This window comes from Biomphalaria glabrata, chromosome 4 (genome assembly GCF_947242115.1).
Source record: "Biomphalaria glabrata chromosome 4, xgBioGlab47.1, whole genome shotgun sequence".
Taxonomy (NCBI): Eukaryota; Metazoa; Mollusca; class Gastropoda; family Planorbidae; genus Biomphalaria; species Biomphalaria glabrata.
In genome coordinates this window covers 29900784-29912595 of record NC_074714.1, presented here as the reverse complement: position 1 = coordinate 29912595, position 11812 = coordinate 29900784, and positions in this window count along the sequence as shown.

Below are 11812 nucleotides of genomic sequence, written 5' to 3'. Positions count from 1 at the left end.
GTGAACAAAATTAGTTGAATTATAATATAATTTTTACCGATTCAGTGGGGTAAGACGGTAAGGGGGTGGGGCGATTGCACCTACTGTCCTCTCCACTCTAGACCTCTGAGTGGGGGGCGGTCCTATTTTTATGGAGAAGTCATAGTTTGTCAACAAAATTAGTTGAATATATAATATACGCTACGTATTGATATGTGAACTCATTTGTATATTGGCCTATGTCGCACACATGCTCTAATCTCAAATTTTATCATTAGTAAGTATAAAATGAAAAAGGGTTGTACCAGGTGGAAGGGGCAATACATGCGATTCCCTTCTGCCCATCGGACAAACCAATGCTTTTTCTTTTTGAATTATAGTTAAGAAATTAAAAGAAAAATCTGTCACTAATGTAATTTATATATGCTATAATTTAAATTCTTATATCGAGTAGAATATAAGAGATTCTATAAAACAAAACAACAAAAAATGCAAACGACAATCCCCAAATTCCAAGAGCACAGTTAAGGAAGATTTTGATTTTAAAAACCCCTCCAAAATTTACGTTAAATCCCTTCTTCAATATAAAAAATGCAAATTACACACTCAAAATTCTATGAGCGTAGCCAAAGGGGTTTTGGGTTTAACCTCCCCCCCCCCCCTCTTCAGTAGGGTTTGAAGCTAAAAAATACCCTCTCCAATATAAAAAAAAAATTACGCACTCAAAATTTTATGAGAATAGTAAATGGGTTTTGACTCAGTTTTGAGTTTAAACCCCTCCTTTTTTTTTTTCAGCGGGGTTTGAAGGTAAAAAATACCTCTTTAATATTAAAAACAAAGCAAATTATACACTAAAAATTCTATGAGTGTAGTCAAAGGGATTTTGAGTTTAAACTCTCCTCCAGTAGAGTTTGAAGCTAAAAAATACGTTTTCAATAATAAAAAAAAAGCAAATTACACACTCAAAATGCTATGAGCGTAGCCAAAGGGGTTTTGAGTTTAATCCCCCGCCAGCGGGGTGTGAAGCTAAAAAATACATCTTCAATGTAAAACAAAAGCAAATTACACACTCAAAATGCTATGAGCGTTGCCAAAAGGGGTTTGGAGTTTAAACCCCCTTCAGAGGGGTTTGATGCTAATAAAATAAAAAAGCATATTACACACTAAAATAATTTGAGCGTAGCCAAGCCAATTGGGGGTTTTGAGTTTAACCCCTCTGCTACAGATGGCCTTTTTTTTAAAGTTTAAATCCCCTCCAGATGGTTTTGGGTTTAAAATCCCCCTACAGAGCGTTTTGAGGTGGAAAACCTCCATCTACAATATTATTCTAAAGCAAACTACAGTTACCAAATTCTATGACCGTAGCTAAATGGGGTTTTGAATATTAAAAAAAAACAAACTCCAGAGATTTTTTAGTTTAAAACCCCCAACAGATGATTTTAACTATAAAACTTCCCTTTTCGATATAACATCTAAAGCAAACTACAGTCACCTAATTGCAAGAGCGTATTCACGAGAGGTTACACATTTCTACCAATGGCGGGGCTCCATTAATAAAGTGCAGTGAATAGTCATTTGCCGAAATTGAAAAACACTAAATGTGGCTCAACAAAGATGGCTAAGACAAATTTTAGGAGTCAGTTATAGAGATCGGGTCTAAATCAAGGAAATCCTTTGCCGAACTGGGAGTCGATCCTTTAGTAAGATTGCGACAGAGCGTCGCATGAGGTTTGCGGGACATGTTCTCCGACAAAATGAATTACGTATAATAAGTGTTGCGATGACATCCTAGTACAACTTGGCGCCACACATTCATGGAGGTCCTCAGAGCAGGTGGAAAGAGGCTTCAGACATTACCTTTGACAGATTTTTGTGGAAACAGCTTGACGATAAATGCGCCGAACGGCGCGGGAGGGTCTAAGTCAGTAAGAATAGCACATTAGGTTTTTAAAATAAAACTTTTTAATAGCAGGAAAATGCACTGTAGATTTTAGAATATGCATTTTGTTGGCTTTCAATACCAGAAATAGGGCTTGGCGGCGTGGCTCCGCCCCGCAGCAATGGCGGGGAGTGTACAATTTTTCCACTAACTCCAGGAAGAACCTATTCTAGGGCACAATAAACGTCTTCCGAAAGAATGAAGGGTCAGAATTTAAAGATTATGTATACATACATACATACATACATATAAATTTGTTCGCCGGGGGGGGGGAGAAAAAAATCCCCCCCCCCGAAAATAAATCCTGGCTACGCCCATGATATATATATATAAGGCTTTTCTTCGAGTCCGAAGATTAGTGAGGAATACAGTATTTCCCGTGGCTGCGCAGCTCCAGCTGTGACCTATATATTGTTATAACTCCGCTATGCGCACCGACATCTAAGCTAGAAGGTGCGCACTGTGATAAACTAGACTGAAAAGGATGTCAACATTAGGAAGAGAGGAGAACGATTTCCGCCCAAGTTGAGAGCGGGAGTGAAAAGACTGTGCCTAAGAAAGATGATGTTTTATGAACTTGTGATGTCGTGTAAATAAAGATATATGTGCCTCGTTGAGTTGCCTCACTTAAGTTATTACAATTGGTGTCAGAAGTGGGATTATAGGCAACTCAACGAGAGGAGGTAGGCTTTGATTACAATGACATATTTGAAGCTATTACATCAGCTCTCAATTAAAGAGATAAGACAAGAGCTTCGGGACCGAGGTTTAAAATCCCTCGGTAGCAGGGAAACGCTCACGGCTCGTCTGAGGCAAGCTCTGATCAATGAAGAAGAAGATCCGGAGACCTACACATTTGAAATTGAACTTGGGATTGTTGAGTTCATTGGCAAGATGCAGGACTTTTTGGATGCATTTGATGAACAACTGAATATGAGCAGGGATATAATGTTGAACAAAGTTGATGAAAGTGTATTGCAAGTAGATGGCCAAATAGACCAAAGTGATAAGATTGTGTCGCAAGCAAAAGGAGGAATAAACTCGTTAGGGAAGGAGCAGTTGCCTGGTCAGGACTGTGGCTGCACAAACAGTGGTGATGGAGGCACTGGGGACTGGAGCGCTGTCTGTGACTGTGTTGTGGGCAAGTCTGGCGGGGATGACTCTCGGCGTTCCAGTACCACCTCATCGTGGTCGCCGGGTGAACACTCCTGCTCTTTGAGGAGTGGCCAAGGGTACTGGTTGCTTGCCGCTGATGAATGAGCAGCCGGCAAGTGTAAAAGGAACTCAAAGGGGTTATGTCCAGCCCCCACCCCCCTGTGGGGCCCCGGGGCAACGGTGAGTAAGAGACCTAACGGGTTCTCCGAAAAGCGGATAGCGCTGGACACCAACTCGAGGGTTGGTCGGGTTCTCCTGGGACTCGGCTGATTCGCGGGTCTCCCATTGGGCAAAGACTGGACTGACTGGCGCGGCCTTAGCGGGCTGCGTAGGGCGGACTGGTCGGCGTCCACGAGCTAGGCTCTATCTAGCCCGTCCCCTGTGAGGTAGTAGAGGAACGCGCTTCCCAATAAGCAGTTTCGATACTGGGGATATCGAACAATCCTTACACAACCACTCCTCCAGTAGGTGAGCTCTTGCCATACGGAGGTGGTGACCAGTGGTGCGGACTTCCCGCACCCAAAGATTCCGGACCCTCTTGCAGGCCCTGCGTACACTACTTTCTAATCGGCAATAACTAAGGCCGCCAACGGTCTTCGACTTCTATACAAACATGAATAATACACGTCAAACCAGAAAACCCGGGTACGAGCAGACCCAAACAGGCTCCGTCGCGCGGGTAGCGGGCGGCAGTCCCGACAACGAAAAATCCTCTACTACTCGCCCCGTGGTTCCGATCCGGCGGAACCTGTCGAACCACGAAAAATCAGCGAAGGTTCCCCTTCCCAGGACAAAGCCCTCTTCCCAGGCTACACTGCATTCGTTCTTCCCTCGGAAGAACGGTAGCCAAGGTGTGGCTAGCCAACCACACCAACCTGGTGATCATGTCCCGCACCAGGCCCAACCAACCATTACCACCCAAAAGGCCCAACCAAACACGACCAACGAAGCGAGGACCATCGGTCCTCCAAATCACCAACCATTACAACGGTCTGTCGCTACCAGTCCTAAAACCTTAGGGAGCGATAGACTTAGCCAGATAAAAGTACTACAGCTCAATATCTGTGGTCTAGTACCTAAGATATTAGAGCTCACGAAACTCCTCCATGAGAGGGCAATAGATATCGCACTACTGCAGGAGACTCTTGTAGGTAAGAAACGAAGTAGCCACATTAGCGGCTATACGGCTTATAAATGTAAATGCGATGAGTGCCGTGGAGTTATCACATATGTAAGGAACGGCATGACAGTTTCTCAAAATCCTGGCCCTCAAAGCGGGCGAACCGACGCCATCTCGCTAGATATTTTCATAGCTGGAAGAAAACTCACGGTAATTAACTGCTATAACCCGCCTAAACATGAACTTGACATTAACCTCGGCAATAAGAACATCTTAACTAAAACTCTATTAGCTGGGGACTTAAATGCGAAATCTCCTGCATGGGGCTATGACGCAACCGACTCCTCGGGACAAAAAGTTCATGAAATCCTAAACACTACAAACCTATTCTGCATGCAGAATAAACATAGCCCGCCAACTCTCCTACACACTGGCAACGGGTCTCTCTTGAGACCTGATTTAACACTAATCTCTGCTGACCTAGAGGGGAAAACCACAATTAAAGTGCTTGAGGATGTCGGAAGCGATCATAAACCCATTGAAATCACTATTGCCCTCTCAGAGGCCAGGGGTGTAGCCACTAAACGGCCCAAGAAATGGAGCTACACTAAGGCTGACTGGCCAGCATACGGGGCGGCTGTCGACTCCGCCCTGTCGAGTATCGCGATGGAGGAAGGGACAGTCGACACCAAATACGGCGAAATAACTGCAGCGATTTTGGGTGCGGCTAGGAAGCATATCCCGCGGACCTATCCCGGCATAAGGCATAGACCCGCCTGGTCCCGAGAATTAGATCGAATAGTCAGGGCCAGGAAACGGGCGAGGCGCAGAGCACAAAAAAGGGGACTCCCGAATGCCGCAGGGAGTTTAACGCATTATGCCGGAAGGCCAGCGAGGTGGCCCAACGTGTACGGCGGACCACTGGAGGGATGCCTGTGCCGGGCTGGATCTTCGGGATACTTCCAAAGCCTGGCGTCTTCTTCGCAATCTTGAGGCCAAAGATTCGGCGCGTACAGCCACCCCATTATTGTCACCCAGTGGGGATCGAGTGGCAAAAGATCAAAAAATAGCCGACTTGCTTAACAAATATTTCGCTTCGATAAGCAAGTCCGAAAAGAAGTCTGCCACGTCTATAGCCCTCAACAAGGAGCGTAAGAGACTCGAGAGGGAGTCGGATGGGTTGGAAGACCTGGACACGTGCAATGCGCCCTTCTGCCGTGCTGAGCTGGACAGAGCGATAGCTAAGTGTAAAAACAGAAAGGCTCCGGGGCCAGACAAGGTCACTCCCGAGATGGTAAAACACCTCGGGGGTATTGCGAAAGACAAACTCCTTGAGTTTGCGAATCGGACCTGGGTAGAGTCCAGACTACCCAGGGCCTGGCGCTGTGCTACCATTGTTCCAATACTAAAAAAGGGCAAAGACGCGACTAACGTGGAGTCCTACAGACCCATATCCCTGACATCCACTATCGGCAAGATAGTAGAACGGATGGTCAGCGAGCGACTCGTGTGGAGCTTTGAGAATGCCGGTATCCTAGCGCCAGAGCAGGCTGGCTTTAGGGCAGGCTTGAGCCCGATCGACCAGGTCACGATATTCATGCAGGAGGTGGCCGACGGGTTCAAGAGGTCCGAGAGCACATACGCAGTTTTTATTGACCTAAAACAGGCATATGACCGGGTGTGGAAGCAAGGCCTCTATCTTAAGCTTAGAGCCATGGGCGTACGCGTGCGGACCTACAACTGGATAAAACAGTTCCTAACGGAGAGGAAAACACAAACACAGTTCCAGTACTCTCTAAGTGGGGAAAATACCCCTATAAGAGGGTTACCCCAGGGCTCCGCCCTCTCATGTATCCTTTTCATGGCCTATCTTAATGATTTGCCCAGCTCACTCCGGTGTCGCAAACTGCTATATGCTGACGATATTGTCCTCTGGTCAACCGGGAAGAAAGCTGACCAACTTCAGGCAGCATACAAGCCGACCTCCAAACCATCTCCTATTGTATTGTATTGTATTGTTCAAAATGGCAGATTCAGATAAACGTTGCCAAAACGACCTGGAGCCTGTTCAGCCTGGTAATTGACATTCTTGGGGCCCCATTCGAGCTCCAACTCGGTGGGCTGCGACTCCAACGTGAAAACACGCCAAAATATCTAGGAATCACACTAGATAGGAAGCTCTCAATGCACTTGCACATCCAGGATGTTGAACGAAAGGCTTCGGAGAAATTGGGGTTACTCAGAAAGCTAGCCAGTACCAAGTGGGGCGCCCGAGCTGACACGCTCCGCACACTGTATACAGGGGCTGTCAGGTCCCAAATTGAGTACAGCCTGCCCGTGCAGGTGATCGCAAGCAAGACGGCCCTCGAATCACTCGACCGTGTACAGGCCCAGGCTCTCCGATTCATTTGCGGCACCTATAGAACGAGCCCAACTTCCGCTGCAGAAATTATGTCCAACGTGGCTCCTCTCAGCCTGAGGAGAGAGCGCGCCGTGCTAACTGCCCTGGAACGCTACAAAAGGGGAGAACCAGGGCTCCCGACCCACACATTAGTCAGTCATTGGAGAGAAAAACATAGGATAAAACGGACCCCATTATGCACTGCGCTACAAATTTGAGTGCACAAGCTGGCCTCTCCACTGACCGGGTCCCAATTAGACGGATAAGCACGTGCCCGCCCTGGAGGAGACAGCCCATCCCTCCCATAAATTTCACTATACATGGGTTGGAGGGGGCCACAAAAAGACACACACACCCGGACCTACTTCGAAAAATGGCATTGGAAACACTAAAGACCTACCCGGCCGATGCCATATATTGTTATACAGACGGGTCGGTCATGAAGGACCCCGTAAGAGCTGGGTATGGGGCCTATATCTGCTACCCAGACCTGGACCCTGAAAAGCTGTCAGGCACATGCGGCCTCGCCGCATGTAGCTTTGATGCTGAATTAACGGCGATTACGAATACCCTAAGACACGTGCTCCAAAAACTGCGCGAAAAGATAACCGTTGCGACTACCGTTGTAATGGTTACCGATTCCCAGTCCTGCCTCCAAGCCATGGCTGGCTTCGGGGGAAAGTCCAAATTGGTGGAAGAGGCATTAGGCGCCGCAAATAACATCCGCCTGCTTATTGGAGCTGTCATCGTTATGCAGTGGGTGCCCTCGCACTGCGGCGTGAGGGGCAATGCCGTGGCTGATGCTCTAGCACGGGAAGGAGCGCTGGCCGTGCCCGCTTTCGAATCGCCAAGTACGTTCCAACAGGCTACGACAGTAATACGAGAGTGGGTACATGAAAAGTGGTTGAAATCCTGGGATGACTCCAACACTGCCAGGGGAGTCTGGCAGCACATGCGCCGCCCAAATCGAGAGGACCCGTGGTGGAGGCTAAAAAGGTCGGAACAAACAACAATAGCGCACTGGCGTACGGGACACTGCCCCATAGGTGCGTACTTCGCCCGGTTCCGGCCAAATTTTGATGCCCGTTGCCGACACTGCGGGGAATCAGAAGAGACGGTGGCGCACGTCTTGCAAGAGTGTCCGCAGCTCCGCAAGCTGCGGGAGGACGTATCTAGTGGTTTACTAAATTTGTATGGAAGCTACGAGGCACTACGCCAAACAGCAGAGTTCCTTACCAGGGCACTACGGGAGACCTAGGTCTCCCTGCCTTGTCACCAATTGGAGTTCATCTCAGGCGGGGATGACTTTCAGGGCGAGAAACGTGACAACGATCTCAATGGGATATACAGAATTGAAAGAAAAGAAACAAATGAAGAAACTAGAAAAGTCTGTTATGTGCCTGAAACTTTTTTCCCTGGTATACCTGCAACGGGCCGGACAGATCAAGACAACGTTGGGTCTGCGTCCAAGCTGGCTGCTGTGGACTCTAAAGACCTCTGTTTATCTGTCAGTACCTTTGATGAGAACTCAAACCATGAAAGCCTCAAGACCGTTTCTGATTCCTTGCCTTGGATGTCGTCGGGTGAAATTGCGAATACGGGCCCCAACAATGGCCGAGGCAGAAACAACGAATTAGACTTTGGCAGCGGTGTGGCAGGTTGGGGAAAGTGTCGTGTGTTTTACGCGTTTAATGTCTAGGGGATGATTATTTTTGAAATTATCACACACCAACCCGTCAGCATATAAATCGGGAGCAGACACGCAACGAGACAAGCAATGAAAGAAAGATACAAAGTTAAAAATGAAGAATATTTATTTACATAAATATTTACATAAAAGAATAAAAAGGAGGAGGGTTTGCATCTATCTCTAATTGATAATATATCTAATCATCACTCTTGCACTTAATAAGAGAGTATGTCACTTTGTCTTCTCAATTTAGCTGGTTGTCCTGTAGATGTCGCAGCTGGCTGTGATCCTGGCTTGATGTTCTGCAGCTGGAGGTGGCGCTCTAGCGGGTAGAGGGACGCCGGTGATATAGTTCTTGTGGAGTCTCAATCCAAAGTTCTGATATCTGTAGTGGGCACAGTAGGGCGGGTGGCCGGCTACCGTGGCACAAGGTTACTGCGGGCAGAGCTGATCTGCCGTGCGCAGCGTAGTTAACAGGATATGTCCAGTGAGTTGCAGAGGGTTTGGCGTAGCTATGACGTCTCGCACAGATCTGGGTCTATAGGGACGTCGCACCTAATAAGTTGACAGGTGGGCTGTCGAATAGGCGGGCAAATAGATCCGATAGCGCCAAGCAGTAGAGTTGAGTAGATCCACGTAGGCAGTAGATGATACTCAATAGCAAATAGGCAGTTGACTAGGCAGACAATGCCAAATAAATAGGCAGGTGAGTGACCCGCTAAATAGTTGAGTAGGGTCGAGTAGACACTGAACAGCAAATAGCCAGACACCTGAGGGAGACTGCGGATAAATAAAGACAAGTTAGGACATGTCTCTCATGCATCTTATTAATGCCCTGGACTGAGGTGCATTCGTCAGATTGGTAAAATTTCTTTAGAGCACTAAGGGGAGATGATGACAAATGGGATTGTGAAAATAAACGACTGATAGTAGCAATATAAAATGTACATAAAAGGGGAATTAATAAGCTCAAATAAACGACACAAGTTGGAAGAGAAAAAAGGGGGGGGGAGAAATTGGCGGTGGTCAGCGACCATGACGGTTTGTTTACATGCGAACGTCGGCCGAGAACAATGGAGTGCGCTTGAATGGAGAGTGTCCATTCAAGGGGCGCAACTCTCGTCAAAGTAAAATGACTACAGAAGAGATAATTCATATCCCTTTTCTAATCGCAGTATTAGTGCGCAAGTAAATTATCAAGGCGGTCAGCCGAGATAAGGGAAATAAAATAAGATGTACAAATATACACATGGTTGCATCAACGATCAATTGAGCAACGTAGCATTAATAGATCAATGCAATACATAAATAAATACAGATGCCATGTTTATGTTTTCTTACTTACGACAATGAGAAATACACAATGCACTAATTAAATATAAATGAAATAATAAAATACACATGAGATTTGAATAAATTCAAAAAAAGTTCAGGACTTTATCATGAGATTTCCTGGAGGCCCTAGAAAATCTGGAGGTCGCGAAAACCCTGTTATTTTATATACGTTATAATGGTTTAATTTAATGATAGTATCCAGTGAGAAATATGCACAAAGTAATTAAGATGGAACTTGTGATTAAGTTCGGCTTACCACCAGGTATTCCTCCAGGAGTGAGAATAAATGATATAGTCCAGACTCGATTGCTCAGATAGAATGAGAAAGGAGAGAGTGTCTATTCCGCCTTATTCTACCTTATATAGGCCGGGAGATATGGCGGAAACAGGAAATGTCCTACTCTAAGAATTATCTTACACGTGGGTGAAGTCCGACAAAAGTCGCACATTGGAGTGTCACGAGGCGTGTTGACCAGAGTAATCTCTCTGATCAAAGAGAGACGTGGGAGAGGGGGGGAGAAAGATTGGTTGGCATTCCACCCAAGGTGGTGTCAACAGCGATTGTCAGACATCCGGCCGGTAAGACCAAAGAAATTGCGTGTTTATCTTTCCCCGATCAAGGGCAGATAAATGAAAGGACGCCAAGGTGGTGGACCAAGTCTAGTCTGAAGAGGAAAAGGTGGGGCGGGTGGAGAAATTGGGGATTGAGCAGAGAAATAATTAAAATAAAATAAATAAATAATAGTAAAATATAATTAATGCTGTGATAAGTTTGAGTGACTCTGACAGCAAGCTTTTGACTTGTCACAAGCGGCATAAGAGAGAACTCCATACTTGGCAACTGCATCCTGGCGATTGACATGAACTGTATATGCGGCGTCCTGTGGGGACAGTGCCCATGCCAAGAAACCCAGCTACAAGATCTGAACTTGACAGAAATGTGTACTTCTGCCCACATCAGTGAAAGTGACTTCAACGGTGGTAAATTAATCCCAGCGAAACCTAATGTAGTGATGGATGAACATTACAAGGATGCTTCATGGGCATACCTTACAGATGAAGCTGAGAAAGACTATGTGCTTGAAACCATGGCTAGCTGTGGGCCTACAACTGTGTCACGACACGTCCATGGAAAAGGTCCGCTGACTCAGCGTCTTAGAACAACAACCCTGGAATCTACGGTGATCGCCACAACATCAATTTGTGTTACGTGGCTGGCAACCCTGGCCTCCATTAACTCTCCATGCGTCAGCTGGCTGGCATCAGCGACTATCGTCATGAGGTCGAAGCAGCGACCACGATATCGCCTTAAGCGTATACTGGCCAATTGGAAGAAGAGGAAGCGACGACCACTGAAAACTGTGCAGATGGCTTTGTGGGCAACAGGCACCCTAACGTCTGTGGTTCCCACCGATCGACCTCCACCTAAACTGTCAAAGCTTCAGTGCACTGTTTCTTTTCGGGACGAAAAGCTCTAAGACGGGGGCAATGTTATAATTCCGCTTGCGCACCGACATCTAAGCTAGAAGGTGCGCACTGTGATAAACTAGTCTGAAAAGGATGTCAACATTAGGAAGAGAGGAGAACGATTTCCGCCCAAGTTGAGAGCGGGAGTGAAAAGACTGTGCCTAAGAAAGATGATGTTTTATGAACTTGTGGGGTTCCCATGGGTTTTTCCTTATGTGCCGACTCCTACCTGGCCTTGAATTTTCACGGGCTATTTGCAAAATTGGTTTTGAGTGGAATAGGCGCCCTCTAATTAGATCTAGATCTAGACTCTAGTACCTAATAAGTAAGTCAACATTAAAATATTGTCACTTTTATTTGAGATGGCTGTTAGTTGAGAGTAGAATAGTTTTTGCCGATTAGAGAGTGTAGATATGAATAGACTATAAGTTCATTTGTGTTCTAGTTAAAATAAATTTTAAATATCTTCTATTAAGTGATTTATTTTTACAAAATTGTGAAGTATTCCATGTTGGAATATAATCAGTAGCGTTGCAAGGGTGGGGGAGGAGGGGGAGAAACGGAAAATCCCCCCGGACTCCCACTTGAAAGGGGGGGGCCTAAATGAGTGTTTTTTTTTTACAATATTCAATATTACGTAAAATGCATGGGCCCCCAAAGAGGTCCAGCCCCTCCCGGGTCCCCAAATGATGAAAAATTCCTAGCAACGCCCCTGAATATTTTTAC